Raw genomic sequence first — 16,769 nt, forward strand, 5'->3', positions numbered from 1 at the left:
CTTTGGGCTTAATTTGTTTTTCTTTTTCTAGTTCCTTGAAGTGCAATGTTAGGTTGTTTATTTGGGATCTTTCTTCTTTTTTGATGTAGGCATTTATTGCTATAAATTTCCCTCTTAGAGTTGCTTTTGCTGCATCTTATGCGTCCATTTTCATTTGTGTCAAGATTTTCAGAGACTGGATTTCAAAAAGGAAGGATATTTCTAAATTTCCCTTTTAATTTCTTCTTCGACCCATTGGTTGCTCAGGAGCATGTTGTTTAATTTCCACATAGTTGTGAATTTTCTGAAATTCCTTGTTATTGATTTCTAGTTTCTTTTTTAAAAAATTTTATTTCCATAGATTTTTGGGGAACAGGTGGTATTTGGTTACATGAGTAAGTTCTTTAGCGGTGACTTGTGAGATTTTCGTGCACCCATCACCCAAGCAGTATAGACTGAACCCTATTTGTAGTCTTTTATCCATCACCCCCCTCCCACCCTTTCCCTTGAGTCCCCAAAGTCCATTGTATCATTCTTATGCCTTTGCATCCTCAAAGTTTAGCTCCCACTTATGAGTGAGAACATATGATGTTTGGTTTTCCATCCCTAAGTTACTTCACTTAGAATGATAGTCTCCAGTTCCATCTAGGATTGCTTTGAATGCCATTGATTTATTCCTTTTTATGGCTGAGTAGTATTCCATCATGTATATATATTGGTATATATATTTCTTTATCCACTCTTTGATTGATGGGCATCTGGGCTGGTTCCTTACTTTTGCAATTGTGAATTGTGCTGCTATAAACATGTGTGTGCAAGTATCTGTTTTGTATAATGACTTCTTTTCCTCTGGGTAGATACCTAGAAGTGAGATTGCTGGATCAAATGATAATTCTACGTTTAGTTCTTTAAGGAATCTCCACGCTGTTTTTCACAGTGGTTGTACTAGTTTACAATCCTACCAGCAGTGTAAAAGTGTTCCCTTTTCACTGCATCCACACCTACATCTATTATTTTTTGATTTTTTAATTATGGCCATTACTGCAGGAGTAAGGTGGTATCGCATTGGGGTTTTGATTTGCATTTACCTGATCCTTAGTGATACTGAGCATTTTTTCATATGTTTGTTGGCCATTTGTATATCTTCTTTTGAGAATTGTCTATTCATGTCCTTGGCCCACTTTTTGATGGGATTGTTTGTTTTTTCTTGCTAATTTGAGCTCTTTGTAGATTCTGGATATTAGTCCTTTGTCAGATGTATAGATTGTGAAGATTTTCTCCCACTCTGTGGGTTGTCTGTTTACTCTGCTGACTGTCGCTTTCATATCATTATGGTCAAAAAAGATACTTGATATAATTTCAGTCTTCTTAAATCTGTTAAAACTCATTTTGTGGTGTAACATATGATCTATCCTAGAGAATGTTCCATATGTGGTTGAGAAGAATGTGCATTCTGCTGCTGTTGGATGGAATCCCACTTGTCATTTGTTAATGTTAGCTTTACTTGCCATCTGTAGATGCTAGGCATTTTTTGACCCACAAATTATTGCTCCTTTTTGTTTTAAAAAAAAGACTGTTTTATATAAGGTCTTTTCTATAGCTTATCTCCCTTCTCTCATATTTTACTCTAAGAAGCCAGAAGAATCAGGAAATGCTTTTGACATCCATCCTGAAAACCTTCTTAGATCACCCATTTCACTAGGTACATTTTCTACCTTCCATTTTACTGCAGATTATACTGGTGCTAAACTTTTTGCCACTAGGTGACCAGAATCCATGTTTTTCTAGTTTTTTCAGTTTATTTTTATAGTTTAAGGGGTACAAGTGCAATATTGTTACATGGATACATTACATAGCAGTGATGTCTGGTCTTTTGGTGTAGCCATCACTTGAATAGTGTACATTGTACCCATTAGTTAATTCCTCATCCCTCACTCTCTGGTACCCTCCCCACCTTTCCAGTCTTCAATGTCTATTATTTCACTATGTCCATGTGTACACATTATTTAGCTCCCCCTTATAAGTGAGAACATGTAGTATTTGACTTTCTGGTACTGAGTTATTTCACTTAAGATAATGGCCTCCAGTTCTATTCATGTTGCTGCAGAAACATGATTATATTCTTTTTTATGGCTGATTAGTATTCTATGGTATGTGTGTATACACACACACACACAAGTTATATATATATGTATATACTCCATATATACATATGTGTGTATATACTCCATATATACATATGTGTGTATATACTCCATATATACATGTGTGTGTATATACTCCATATATACATGTGTGTATATACTCCATATATACATATGTGTGTATATACTCCATATATACATATGTGTGTATATACTCCATATATACATATTGTGTATATACTCCATATATACATATGTGTGTATATACTCCATATATACATATGTGTGTATATACTCCATATATACATATGTGTGTATATACTCCATATATACATATGTGTGTATATACTCCATATATACATATGTGTGTATATACTCCATATATACATATGTGTGTATATACTCCATATATACATATGTGTGTATATACTCCATATATACATATGTGTGTATATACTCCATATATACATATGTGTGTATATACTCCATATATACATATGTGTGTATATACTCCATATATACATATGTGTGTATATACTCCATGGTGTGTGTATGTATGTATATATGTGTGCGTATGTATATACACAATATATATGTATTTATAACAGATACATATATGTTATGGAGGTGCGTGTATGTGTATATATATGTGTGTGTCTTCCATGGTGTGTACACTACACATATATATATAAAATGTTCCTAGCCACACGTGGTGGCTCACACCTGTAATCCCAGCACTTTGGGAGGCCGAGACAGGCAGATCACGAGGTCAGGAGTTCAAGAGCAGTCTGGCCAACATAGTGAAACCCCATTTCTATTAAAAATACAAAAAATTGGCCAGGCGTGGTGGCAGGCACCTATAATCCCAGCTACGCAGGAGAGTAGACCAGCCTGGCCAACGTGGTGAAACTCCGTCTCTACTAAAAATACAAAAATTAGCCAGATGTGGTGGCACACACTTGTAATCCCAGCTACTTGGGAGGCTGAGGCACAAGAATCTCTTCAACCCAGGAGACAGAGGTTGCAGCCTAGGCAATAGAGTGAGACTATGTCCTAAAAAAAAAAAAAAAAATCCCAGTACCATTTATTGAAGAGTGTCATTTTCTCAGTGTATGTTTTTGTCAACTTTGTCAAAAATCAGTTGGCTATGAGTATATGGCTTTATTACTGGGTTCCCTATTCTGTTCCATTGATCTATGTGTCTATTTTTATACCACGTTGTTTTGGTTACTATAATCTTGTACACTGGCTATATTAGACATGAGTGTTCTTTCAGAGCACAGCTTGGCTGTGATTTTCCACATTTCTGTTTCACTGTAACAGTTTGCACATCTTGTGCTAGAAAAGAATTTTCCACAGCTTATGTCAGCTCAAGTTCTGAATTATTTCTTTGTGCAACTTGTTCTACTCTGGGTGTGGACAATTTATTTGCATCTAGGAATGATTCAATAGATGCATTCTCTAAAATGTCACTGAGATATTACACTGTTTTATTCTATTCTGTCTTCTGGGAGTTGAAAGACTTCTTTTTCTTTTTAGTTTGAGGTGACTTCTTTGCCAAAACCTCTTGTTCACGATTTGCCTGAACTAAATTTGTAGATACTTTTGATTTCTCCCAATTATTACGATCTTACAATAGAGTAAGAAGACAAGTCTGTTGGTTCAATTCAATGTTTCCAGTAATGCAAAATATCTCTGTCAAGATTTAATGTCTCTATGTATGTAAACTCCAACTGTTCCTGAAATTCATCAGCCTGATTCTGATCAAAAAGACATTATTCTCAGAAGTGCTTTTGTAGATAACACCAAAATACTCACTAAAAGAAGCAAGCATATTCCTATGAGCTTTAAACTGGTCTCCAGTTTTCAGTAACACCTTCCTCATGTTTCTTTAAGTGCACACTTGTAGCCTTCTCAAAGGCTATCAGAATTTAACTAACAGTCTCCTCAAGAAATTTTAGGCTTTCAGTGACACTTTCCTCAAGGTTCTTGCAGCTTGCTGCCACTATGAATGCCACTCCAACTTTTTAGACTTTTACTATGGCAGCATCTCACATCCATGTACCAAAATCTGTATTAGTTACTTATTACCATGTAATAAATTGCCCTAGAAGTTAGCAGCTTTTAAAAAACAATAAAACATTGGCCTTATGCCTATAATCCCGGCACTTTGAGAGGCTGAGGAGGGCAGGTCATCCTGAGTTCAGGAGTTTGAGACCAGCCCAGCCAATATAGCGAAACCTCGTCTCTACTAAAAATACAAAAATTAGCTGGGTGCCTGTAGTCCCAGCTACTCAGGAGGCTGAGGCAGGAGAATCGCTTGAACCCAGGAGGCAGAGGTTGCAATGAGCTGAGATCGCACCACTGCACTCCAGCCTGGGCAACAGAGCAAGACTCCATCTCAAAAAAAAAGAAAAAAAACAATAAAACCGATAAACGTTTACTATTTCACACAGTTTTCTATGAATCAGAAATTTGGGAGCATATAGTTAGGAAATTGTGCCTTGGCTGTGTCATGGGGTTGCAGTTAAGTTGTCAACTGGGGCTGCAGCCAATTGAAAACAGGAAGGATATGCTTAGAAGATAACTTACTCATATGGCTGGTGTCAGTGCTAACTGTCAGCAGGAGGCCTCAGCTTTTCTCCACAGGGCTGAGTATTCTCATGACATGACGACTGCCTCCCCACATAGAAAGTAACAATGTATTTTATGACCTTGGAAGTTCTCAGAAGGCACACGTAGTTATTTTTGCAATATCCTATTGGTTCTCAGGTTAACCCCGTTCAGAGTTGGTCAGGGTCAAGGGGTGCTCGCTACCAGGGTCAGATGTGGATGATAATAGGAAATGCATTTAATATCTTGAAAACCAGCAAAAGAAAAAAAAGGAAAGGATTAAACACGTATCCTGCATTTCTTTAGAAGCAGTATCTAAAATATAAGGGAAAAGATTGAAAGTAAAAGAATGAAATATATATATATATATATCTCATACATTAACCAAAAGAATGCTAGTGTAGCTATGCTCATATCAATCATAGTAGACATAAAGGGGAAGAGCAATACTAGACACAAAGAAGGACGTTTTATAATGACCAAGGGGCCAATCAAACAGAAGGTTATAGTCATCATAAAACCATATACATTTAATAACATAACCTCAAACACATATAAAGCAAAACCCAACCAGACATAAAGGAGAAACAGACAAAATTTCAATCATAGTCGAGGAGTTTAACACCTCTCCCTTGGAAAACGATAGATTGATAGGACAATCTGACAAAAATATTGGTAAGGATATAGAGATACGAACAGCGCAATTAATAAACTTGTCATAATTGACATATATAGAACACTAATAGCATCTAATATATGTTAGAATATATGTTCTTTTCAAGATTTATGGATATTTACCAAAATAGAGCATACATCTATCTGTTGTGGCAAGTCTCCAAAAATTTCAAAGGATTGAAGTAATACTGACTATGTTCTCTTCATCAATACTGTGAAATTGAGCTGTAAATCACCAGGATAACTATAAAATCCCCAACTGCATAGAAATTAAGTAATAAACTACCGTATAGCCTGATTTCAAATTAAATCACAATTCTTCACTGTTAAATAAATCAATCAATTACAATGGCAATAAGATGCTACAAAGATTATAAAGATAAAAGAACACTATCAACATTATGTCGTTTAGAATTAAAATATTTAAAAATTCTTGAAAAACATAACTTACCAAAACAGACAAATAAACTGATGATTTGAATAATCCTATACCTAATAAAGATTTAAATCTTTTATCTAAAATTTCCTTACAGGCCAGGCAAAGTGGTTCACACCTGTAATCCCAGCACTTTGGGAGGCCAAGGCAGTAGGATTGCTTGAGCCCAGGAGTTTGAGACCAGGCTGGGCAATGTAGTAAGACCTCATCTCTACAAAAGAATCAAAAAATGAGCAAGGCATGGTGGCGTTCACTTGGAGCCCCAGCTACTTAGGAGGCTGAGGTGGGAGGACCACCTGAGCCCAGAAGGTAGAGGCTGCAGTAAGCCAAGATTGCACCACTGCATTCCAGCCTGCACAACAGAGTGCGATCTGTCTAAAAAAAAAAAAAAAAAAAAAAAAAAAAAAAAAAAAAAAAAACAAAAAACTTACAAAAAACCTCTAGGTCCTGGTAGGTTTATCATTAAAATTTCCAGGGGAGAGCTGGGCGCGGTGGCTCACACCTGTAATCCTAGCACTTTGGGAGGCCAAGGCGGGTGGATCACCTGAGGTCAGGAGTTTGAGACCAGCCTGGCCAATATGGTGAAACCCTGTCTCTACTAAAAATACAAAAATTAGCCTGTCATGATGGTGGGTGCCTTTAATCCCAGCTACTCGGGAGGCTGAGGCAGGAGAATCGCTTGAACCCAGCGGGAGGAGATTACAATGAGCTGAGATTGCACCACTCAACTCCAGCCTGGGCGAAAGAGTGAAACTCCATCTCAAAAAAAAAAAAAAAAAAAAAATCCGGGGGAACATGTTCTTAGGACACCCTGAGGTCTGTGTCACGAAAGAAAAATTAAAAGAAAAAAAGTAAAAATTCCCAAACACTTAAAGAACAAATGATATTTATATTACGCAAAATCTTCCAGGGATTAGAAAAAGAGAAAATACTGCCCAATTCATACTAAGAGGCCAGCACAACCTTGATACCAAAACCTGGAAAAGAACATTAAAAGGAAAGAAACCTATAGGTCAATTGTTCTCATAAACATAGACACAAAAATTATAAATAAAATATTAGCAAGACAAATCCAGCAATCTATAAAAGGGTAAATGTTGTATGATATTGAGTTTATTCCAAAAATATAAAGTTGATTTAACATTTAAATTAAAGGATAAAAATGCACTTGTCACAACTGATGGAGAATAAGCATTTGATAAAATGCTATACCCATTCAGGATTTAAAAAAAAAAAATCTTTGCTATGAATTTGTTCAGCAGCAATAGAAACAAAATAAATAAAAACTTTTTTGGAAACATTTTTAAGTAGTGATGAAAGAGTATTTCCTTAATTAATCTGAGAAAAGATTACTATAAAAAAGCATAGCAAACAAAATATTTATTGCCAAATATTAAAAGCTTTCCCACTGGCCGGGCGCGGTGGCTCACGCCTGTAATCCCAGCACTTTGGGAGGCCAAGGCAGGAGGATCATGAGGTCAGGAGATCGAGACCATCCTGGCTAACACGGTGAAACCCCGTCTCTACTAAAAATACAAAAAAATAGCCGGGCGTGGTGGCGGGCACCTGTAGTCCCAGCTACTCAGGAAGCTGAGGCAGGAGAATGGCGCGAACCCAGGAGGCGGAGCTTACAGTGAGCCGAGATCCCGCTCCAGCCTGGGCAACAGAGCAAGACTCCGTCTCAAAAAAAAAAAAAAAAAAAAAAAAAATACCAGGTGTGGTGGTGGGCGCCTGTAGTCCCAGCTACTCAGGAGGCTGAGGCGGGAGAATCGCTTGAACCCAGGAGGCGGAGGTTGCAGTGAGCCGAGATTGCACCACTGCACTCCAGCCTGGGCTACAGAGCGAGACCGCGTCTCAAAAAAAAAAAAAAAAAAAAAAAAGGTTTCCCCCTGAGATATGGAATAAAATGAGTTTATCCTCTGTCACTATTTTGATTCAACATTAAACTGGACAATTTATATTTAACAATGTGCAATGAGGCAATAAGGAATAAGTATGTAAGTACTGGAAAAGAAGAAACAAAATTTTCATTATTCACAGACAACATAAAAAACTCAAAATGAGGCCGGGTGCGGTGGCTCATGCCTGTAATCCCAGCACTTTGGGAGGCCGAGGAGGGTGGATCATGAGGTCAGGAGTTCGAGACCAGTCTGGCCAACACAGTGAAACACCATCTCTACTAAAAATACAAAAATTAGCTGGGTGTGGTGGCAGGTGCCTGTAGTCTCAGCTACTCAGGAGGCTGAGGCAGGAGAATCACTTGAACCCGGGAGGCAGAGGTTGCAGTGAGACGAGATAGGGCCACTGCACTCCAGCCTGACAACAGAGGGAGACTTCGTCTCAAAAAAATAAATAAATAAAAATAAAAAAATAAAAAAACCTCAAAATGAATATACAGAATTAACAAATAAATTTAGCAGGACCTGAATACAAAATCAACACATAAAAATAAATTATTGTTAAAAAAATAATTGGAAAATAAGTTATCTTAAATTATAGCATTTACATCAGTATCCAAAATAAATTAATTCTAATGAAAGATGTGCAAGATCTGTATGCTAAAAGCGAGTAAATAATATTAAAACAATTAAAGACCTAAACAAATGGAGGGTTATAACATTTTCATATATTGGAAGAATCAGAATTCTAAAGATTTATTCCATTTTGCTTATACAATCCCACTTAAAATCCCAGAGGCTTGTTTTTTAAAATTGCCAGCTGATTATTATATGGCAGATAAAACTGTCCCCCAAACCCCAATTCTTTCTCCAGCCAAAGAACTGGAAAATGGGTGGCCTAGTAGGAGAGAAAATCTTTTGACAGCATTTACAGTACTCCAGCCAAACTTCATGGCAAAAACTGCAGTCAGAGCTGAATGAGGAGCCTATACTTCCACCTTACCTAGCAATAATGAAGCACCATTCTGCCTTCCTGCAGTGTCCCCAGAAGTGGAGCTGGGTGTCTAGATTTCCACCCCTGCCTGGCAGCAACAGTGCCCCCCTCCCTATACCGGTGGTAGCAGTGGAGGCTGAATCGGGTGTCTACATTTCTACCCCTACGCAGCAAAAATGAGGCACCTTTCCTCATGTCAGCAGAGGCTCAGGGAGAAGCATGGACTTCCACCTCCACCCAGTGGTAACAAGATGGTGTCCAGGCCCCGCATGGTGGCTCATTCCTGTAATCCCAGCACTTTGGAAGGCTGAGGCGGGTGGATCACCTGAGGTCAGGATTTCAAGACCAGTCTGGCCAACATGGTGAAACCCATCTCTACTAAAACTTCAAAAATTAGCCAGGTGTGGTCGTGGGCATCTGTAATCCCAGCTACTCGCAAGGCTGAGGCAGGAGAATCTCTTGAACCAGGGAGGCGGAGGTTGCAGTGAAGCAAGATCGTGCCACTGCACCCCAGCCTGTGCAACAGAGCAAGACTCTGTCTCAAAAAAAAAAAAAAAAAAAATACTAAGATGGTGTCCCCTTCCTTCCTCCACTAGCAAGGTGTCAGTGGAGGCCTGCTAAAATACAAAATTTCAATAAGATCCAGAAAATCATAAAATACCAGTATGTCCAAGATACAATAAAAAAAAATCACTTGTGATACCAAGAACCCAGAAAAACCTCAATTTGAATGAGGCAATGATGGCAGCGGCTGCTCCAGATGGTCTGCCACTACCATCACACCAGCTGCAGCAGGGAGGCACCTGGGGCTGCATGCTTAGTGGAGCCGGAGGGAACAAGCGGGAGCCCTGCCCCTTCTGAACTGGGGCAGGACGTCCCTGGGTGCCGCTGCGGCTACCCAAACGGTGGCTGCAGACCCGGCCTCCCACTTCATGGAGGAAACAGGAGCCCCGCCCTCTTGGGCGGAGCTGCAGCTGCACAAGTTGTGGCTGCAGATCCGAGCCTCCCTGCGCTCTTTCGGGGCTAGGAGTAGGCAGGATCCCTGTCCTCCAGGGCACAGCTGCAGCCACCAAAATTGCAGCTGCAGACCTGGGCCTCCCACTCAGAAGAGCAGGCAGGAGTCCTGTCCCCCCTCCCCCAACCCCACACGCAGCTGCCGCCACCCAAACCCTGGCTGGAGACTCAGACATCCCTGCACTCTTGGGGACCCGGGAATGCCCCCCTGCCCTCGCAGGCTTGAAAGCGCCTGCTCTCACTGCCTGGCTTCTCCCTGCTGTTCCCCCTTCCCATCTCAGAGCAAAGTCTGGGAGGATACCATAAATGACAGCAGGAGGCAGACAGATTCCTGGGTGGAAGAGGGTAGGTCCCTGATGAGACCCCACCTTCAGGCCAAGGAGGACTGGGGGCTGGGCTAACAGTCCCATGGAGTAGGAACTTGTGGTGCCTTTTCCCAGTCACCCATGGCTGCCCGTGGACCAATAGTGCACACTTCCTCCCCTCTGAGGGCTTTTATGAACCCATTAAAGCCCTGGATTCAGCCAGAGCTGAGCAGACGACAGGACAACCAGCTGCAGAGAGGAGCTACCCACTCCAAGTCCTCCTCTCTACTGAGAGCTGGGAAGAGGACTGGAAGACCTGCTTGCAGAAAAGAGAAACCCACTTTAGTGCCTCCTCTCTACTAGGAGCTGAACACTCTTGGGACACCCTGGCTGCAGACCCCGCTGTGGGTCTCCAGTAAGTTGTCTATTGCTCAATAAAGCTCCTCTTCATCTTGCTCACCCTCCACTTGTCTGCATACCTCATTCGTCCTGGTCACAGGACAAGAACTCGGGACCCACCGAATGGTGGAGCTAAAAAAGCTATAACACAAACAGGGCTGAAACATGCCCCTTGCTTGCCATGTTGCAGGTGAAGAGGAGAGAAGAGCTGTGACTCCTCAGGGAGCCCAGACCTGGGAGCTCCCCAAGCCAGGACTGTGACTCCCTCTTTGGGGTCCTGCAGTGCCTGGCGTCTCCAGGCTTCCAGACACCACTGCATTTCCTGGTGCTAGCCAGGGAAGCTGCTTGCAGTGCGCCTGGTCCAGCCACAGCCTCGCAGACAGCCAGGGCCCTTGCCAGCACCCGGAGCTGCTGGCCCCACTGCAGCAGCTAGCATGTCTGACTGCAGCAGTGGCTGGACCCCATGCTTGCTCACGCACCCCTCACCACTCCATGCCTGACTCACCCTTGGCAGATGTGGGATCCATGCTGGTAGTGTGAGCTGAGTGCAGCCTGCAAATCCAAGTGGGCAGAATGAGCCCAGCAGGCCTGAGCAAAACTCAGGCAAAGGCACCACTGGCCAGAGGTTTCAGGCCAGAAAATTGACACCCCAAGGATCCCGTAACAGCAACAGATGCCAACACCAAGATGACACAAATCTTATAATTATCTGACAAAGATTTTAATGTAGACATAATAAAATGCTTCAATGAGCAATTATAAATATGCATACAACAAATGAAAGATTAGAAAATCTACACAAAGAAATAGAAGACATAAGAACCAAATGGAAATTTTAAAATTTGAAAACACAATAACTGAAATTGAAAACGAATTGGGGCCGGGCGCGGTGGCTCACGCCTGTAATCCCAGCACTTTGGGAGGCCGAGGCGGGCGGATCACGAGGTCAGGAGATCGAGACCATCCTAGCTAACACGGTGAAACCCCGTCTCTACTAAAAATAGAAAAAATTAGCCGGGCGTGGTGGCGGGCGCCTGTAGTCCCAGCTACTCGGGAGGCTGAGGCAGGAGAATGGCGTGAACCCAGGAGGCGGAGCTTGCAGTGAGCTGAGATCGGGCCACTGCACTCCAGCCTGGGCGAAAGAGCAAGACTCCGTCTCAAAAAAAAAAAAAAAAAAGAAAAAGAAAACGAATTGGATGGCTAAAAATAGAATGGAGAGCTGCGGCTGGGAGCGGTGGCTCATGCCTGTAATCCCAGCACTTTGGGAAGCCGAGGCAGGCAGATCGCCTGAGCTCAGGAGTTTGAAACCAGCCTAGCCAACATGGTGAAATACTATGTCTAGTAAAAATACAAAAAATTAGCTGGGTGTGGTGGCGCACACCTGTAATCCCAGCTACTCTGGAGGCTGAGGCAGGAGAATCACTTGAACCTGGGAGGCGGAGGTTGCAGTGAGCCAAGATGATGCCACTGCACTTCAGCCTGGGGAACAGAGTGAGACTTGGTCTCAAAAAAAAAAAAAAAATAGAATGGAGATAACAGAAGAAAGGACCTGTAAATATAAAGACAGAACAGTAGAAATTACCCTACATGGACAACAGGAAGAAAAAAAAAAAAAGAACTGAGCCTTAGGTACCGTTGGAAAATAACAAAAGAGATCTAGCATTTGTGTGATCAGAGTCTTAGAAAAGAGAAAGAGAGTGGGGATGAACAAATTTCAAAAAAATAATGGCTGGATGTTCCCCAAATTTGGCAACAGACGTAAACGTAGATTCAAGAAGCTGAGGAAACTCTTGACAGACGAACCCAAAGAAATCCAGAACAAGGACATCATAATCAAACTTTTGAAAACTAAGGACAAAGAAAACATCTTGAAATCAGCCAAAGGTGCATTACCTATAAGGGGACAACAATCCATTTATTTTTATTTTTATTTAATTTTATTATTTTTTAAATTCAAATACCAACTCGAAGCAGAGGGGAACAACAATTCAAATGTCATGAGAAATCACAGAGGCCAGAAGGAAGTGGCACACTTTTCAAGTGCTGAGAGAATAGTCAACCCAACATTTTACGTGCATAAAATATCCTTCAGGATGGAAATTCAGTGACACACATTTTCTCTTTCTCTCTTTCCTTTCTTTTTTTTTCCTTTTTCTTTCTCCTTCCTTCCTTTCTTTCTGGTTTTCTTCTTTCCTTTCTTTTTCCTTCCTTCCTTCTTTTCTTTCTCTTTCTCCTTCCTTCCTTCTTCTCTTTTCTTTCTTCTTTCTTTCTCTTTCATGTTCTTTTCTTTTTTTTTTTTTTTTTTGCAGGGTCTCAATCTGTTGTCCAGGCTGGAGTGAAGTGGTGCAGTCAGAGCTCACTGCAGCTTTATCCTCCCAGGCTTAACTGATCCTCCCACTTCAGCCTCATGAGTACCTGGTACTACAGGCGTGTGCCATCATACCCAGCTAATTTGGTACAGGGTCTCACCATGTTGCCCAGGCTGGTCTTGAACTCCTGGGCTCAAGCGATCTGCTCACCTCGGCTTCTCTAAGTGCTGGGATTACAAGTGTGAGCCACTGCATCTGGCCAAGACATTTTCAAATAAAGGAAAATTAAGAACTTTTGCCAGCCAATCTATCCTTTAAAATGGCCGAAGGAAGCTTTCAAAACAGATGGAAAATGATAAAAGAAGGAATCTTTAAATAGCAGTAATGAGAAAAGAACAATGGAAAGGGTAAAAACATGGTTAACAACAACAAAAAAATTATCTTCTTGGTTTTTAAAAAGATTACATTTGACGGCAGTATTACAGGTAGTCAGGCATGAGTGGCACAGGAGAGGACTGACTCTCCCTGCACCCATTAGAAATGTCTGGTGATGGTTCGGCAGTTACCACATTGCCTCTCTAAAAATGATAATGTGGCAGGGCCAGGGAGAGGCCATTTCCTGATGGTCCACACCTGTTAATTGAATGCAGGTTCCAGGGAGAAGCAACTTCCTGGTCATGGATGTTAAGAGACAAAAATGGTGAAGTATGATTTTCTGGGGACGCACCACCAGAAAAAGGAAGAAAGCCTCAGATTGGGCATGCATATAACTCCCTAAACACACTGAACAGGCTCGGTTCCAAAGGGTAAGGAAAGCACTGGGCATGCGGAAAGCCCACTCTATGGGAAGAATCATGGGAAAGAGGCAAACTTACGAAAGTCCTAGGATCATGGCTAAACAGGGCATTTGACCTTCTCTATTAAACTTCATGTGCCTGCTTTTTTTTTTTTATTCCAAGCGCACCTTCCTTTCTTTCCTATTCTAAGGCCTTTTTAAATAAACTTCCATTCCTGCTCAGGAACTTGCCATGGACCCATACAGATAGGCTGCCGGTACCTTGGGGTAACTCAGATCTCTGCCACTGCTAACAGTAGAAGCAAAAATCATAAAATTATTTAATGAGGTTCTCTAATAGGTAGAGGAAATATTTAATACAATTGTATTATGAATGGGGAGGGTAAGGTATATAAATAAGGTAAATTTTCTACATTTCACTTGACATGGTAAAACAATAGTAGTATACTGTAATCCATTTTGTATGTATAAGGCAACACCTAGAGCAACCACTCAAAACAACTATAAAAAGAGATACCCTCAAAAACACTGTAAAATACTACCCACAGAGTGAAAATGCAATCCACAAAATGGGAAAAAATATTTGCAAGTCATATATCTCATAAGAAATTGCTATCCAGACTATATAAATAACTGCTACAATTCAACAACATTAAAACAAACAACCTGATTTTGAAATGGGCAAAGAACTTGAATTAACAAACATTGCACCAAAGAAGATATACAAATGGTCAATAAGCACATGAAAAGATGCTCAACATCATTAATAATTAGGTAAATGCAAATCAAAGCCACATTGAGATACCACTTCACACTCATTAGGATGCTATTATAAAACAAACAGGGCTGGACATGGTGGCTCACGCCTCTAATCCTAGCACTTTGGGAGGCCGAGATGGGCAGATGACCTGAGGTCAGGAGTTCAAGACCAACCTGGGCAATGTAGGGAGACCCCCATCTCTTAAAAAGAAAGAGAAAAGAGAAAAAAAAAAAAAGGCTGGGCACGGTGGCTCATGCCTGTAATCCCAGCACTTTGGGAGGCTGAGGTGGGTGGATCACCTGAGGTCAGGAGTTCAAGACCAGCCTGGCCAACATGGTGAAACCCCATCTCTACTAAAAATACAAAAATTTGCTGGGCATGGTGGCGGGTGCCTGTAATCCCAGCTACTTGGGAGGCTGAGGCAGGTGAATCGCTTGAGCCCAGGAATCGAAGATTGCAGTGAGCCGAGATCATGCCACTGTACTCCAGTAAAAAGAGTGGTAGAAGAAACAGTAAAACCAGTAAAAGGGTTCAGTAAGGTTGCGGGATACAAGATCAACATATAAAAATGAATTATATTTCTTTTCTTTTTTTTTTGAGACAGGTTCTTGCTTTGTTGCCCAGGCTGAAGTGCAGTTGTATGATCTCAGCTCACTACAACTTCTGCAACCCAAACTCAAAGGAGACTTTCACCTCAGCCTCCCAAGTAGATGGAACTGCAGGCATGTGCCACCACATCTGGCTAATTTTTGTATTCTTTGTAGAGACGGAGTTTCACAATGTTGCTCAGGCTGGTCTCAATGAATTATATTTCTATAGACCAGTAATAAACATGGAGAAGATGAAATTAAAACACAATATCATTTGCAATCATTAAAAAAATACTTAAATACTTAGGTGTAAATCTCACAAAACCTGTACAGGATCTGTATGCTCAAAACTACAAACCAATGATAAAATAAATCAAAGATCAAAATAAATGGAAAGACATACCATGTTCATGGATTGGAGGACTAAGCATGGCAAACATGTTCAATTCTCCCAAATTAATATACAGATCTAACATATTTCCTATTATAATGAAACCATCATTGCAAAATTATAACTAAGACAGTGAAAGAGATCTGACCTAACCTCCATCTTGCTTCTAACCTCTAAGCTGCTCTTGTTCATTCCTGACAGTAGGCCAAACTAAGTTTGGAAGGAACTTAATGTACAGTCTATAGTTTGAAACAAACATAATAACAGCCCTTTCCCAAAACAAACCCCCTTCTTGCCTGAGGACTAGACTGCCTTTGTAGGACCAACAAATTAGCCAAAAGATCAGAAATTATGGTTTAGGATTCACGCAGCTAGAGGCTACAAGATTCTGACCCTTCCCAAGTTGATCCAGTGGATAACAACACTATTATAAAACCTAAGATAAGTACTTGAAATATTTTGCAAATCCTGTACTCAGTGAATCAACTGATACCACCCAGATCAATAAACTGGCTCACTTGGTTTTGTGGCCCCTACCCAGGAACTGACTCAGCACAAGAGGATGGATAGCTTTGACTCCCTATTATTTCATCTCTGGCCAATCAGAACTCCCTGTCTGAACTCAGACTCACTTTCTCCCTACCCACCAAATTATCCTTAAAAACTTCAATCCCCAAATTCTCAGGGAGACTGATGAGTAATAAAACTCCAGTGTGCATTACTCTTTCTCTATTGCAATTCCCATCTTGATAAATCGGCTCCATCTAGGCAGCGGGCAAGATGAACCTGTGGGGCTGTTTACAACCTAGTCAATATTTTTAGAAATAGACAAGCTTATTCTAAAATTCATATGGAGGCCAGGCACGGTGGTTCACGCCTGTAATCGCCACACTTTGGGAGGCCGAGGCGGGTAGATCACGAAGTCAGGAGAGCGAGCATCCTGGCAAACACAGTGAAACCCCGTCTCTACTAAAAATACACACACACACACACACACAAAAAGTTAGCCGGGCGTGGTGGCGGGCACCTGTAGTCCCAGCTACTTGGGAGGCTGAGGCAGGAGAATGGTGTGAATCCAGGAGGCGGAGCTTGCAGTGAGCCGAGACTGTGCCACTGCACTCCAGCCTGGGCGATGGAGTGAGACTCCGCCTCAAAAAAATAAAATAAAATAGGCCAGTTGTGGTGGCTCACGCCTGTAATCCCAGCACTTTGGGAGGTTGAGGTGGGTGGATCACCTGGGGTCAGGAGTTCAAGACCAGCCTGGCCAACATGGTGAAACCCAGTCTCTACTTAAAATACAAAAATTAGCTGGGCATGGTGGCAGGTGCCTGTAATCCCAGCTACTTGGGAGGCTGAGGCAAGAGAATTGCTTGAACCCAAGAGGCGGAGGTTGCAGTGAGCCGAGATCGTGCCATTGCACTCCAGCCTGGGGGACAAGAGTGAGATTTTGTCTGAAGAAAGAAGAA

General features: G+C 41.4%; 1 pseudogene; it reads right to left on the bottom strand.

The window, feature by feature from the left end:
* Positions 1 to 2,812: 2,812 nt before the first annotated feature.
* On the bottom strand, positions 2,813 to 5,063 carry LOC112437004 (myoneurin-like; annotated as a pseudogene).
* Between the last annotated feature and the right edge of the window lie 11,706 nt (positions 5,064 to 16,769).

The sequence above is a fragment of the Pan paniscus genome, chromosome 15, assembly GCF_029289425.2.
Source record: "Pan paniscus chromosome 15, NHGRI_mPanPan1-v2.0_pri, whole genome shotgun sequence".
Lineage (NCBI taxonomy): Eukaryota > Metazoa > Chordata > Mammalia > Primates > Hominidae > Pan > Pan paniscus.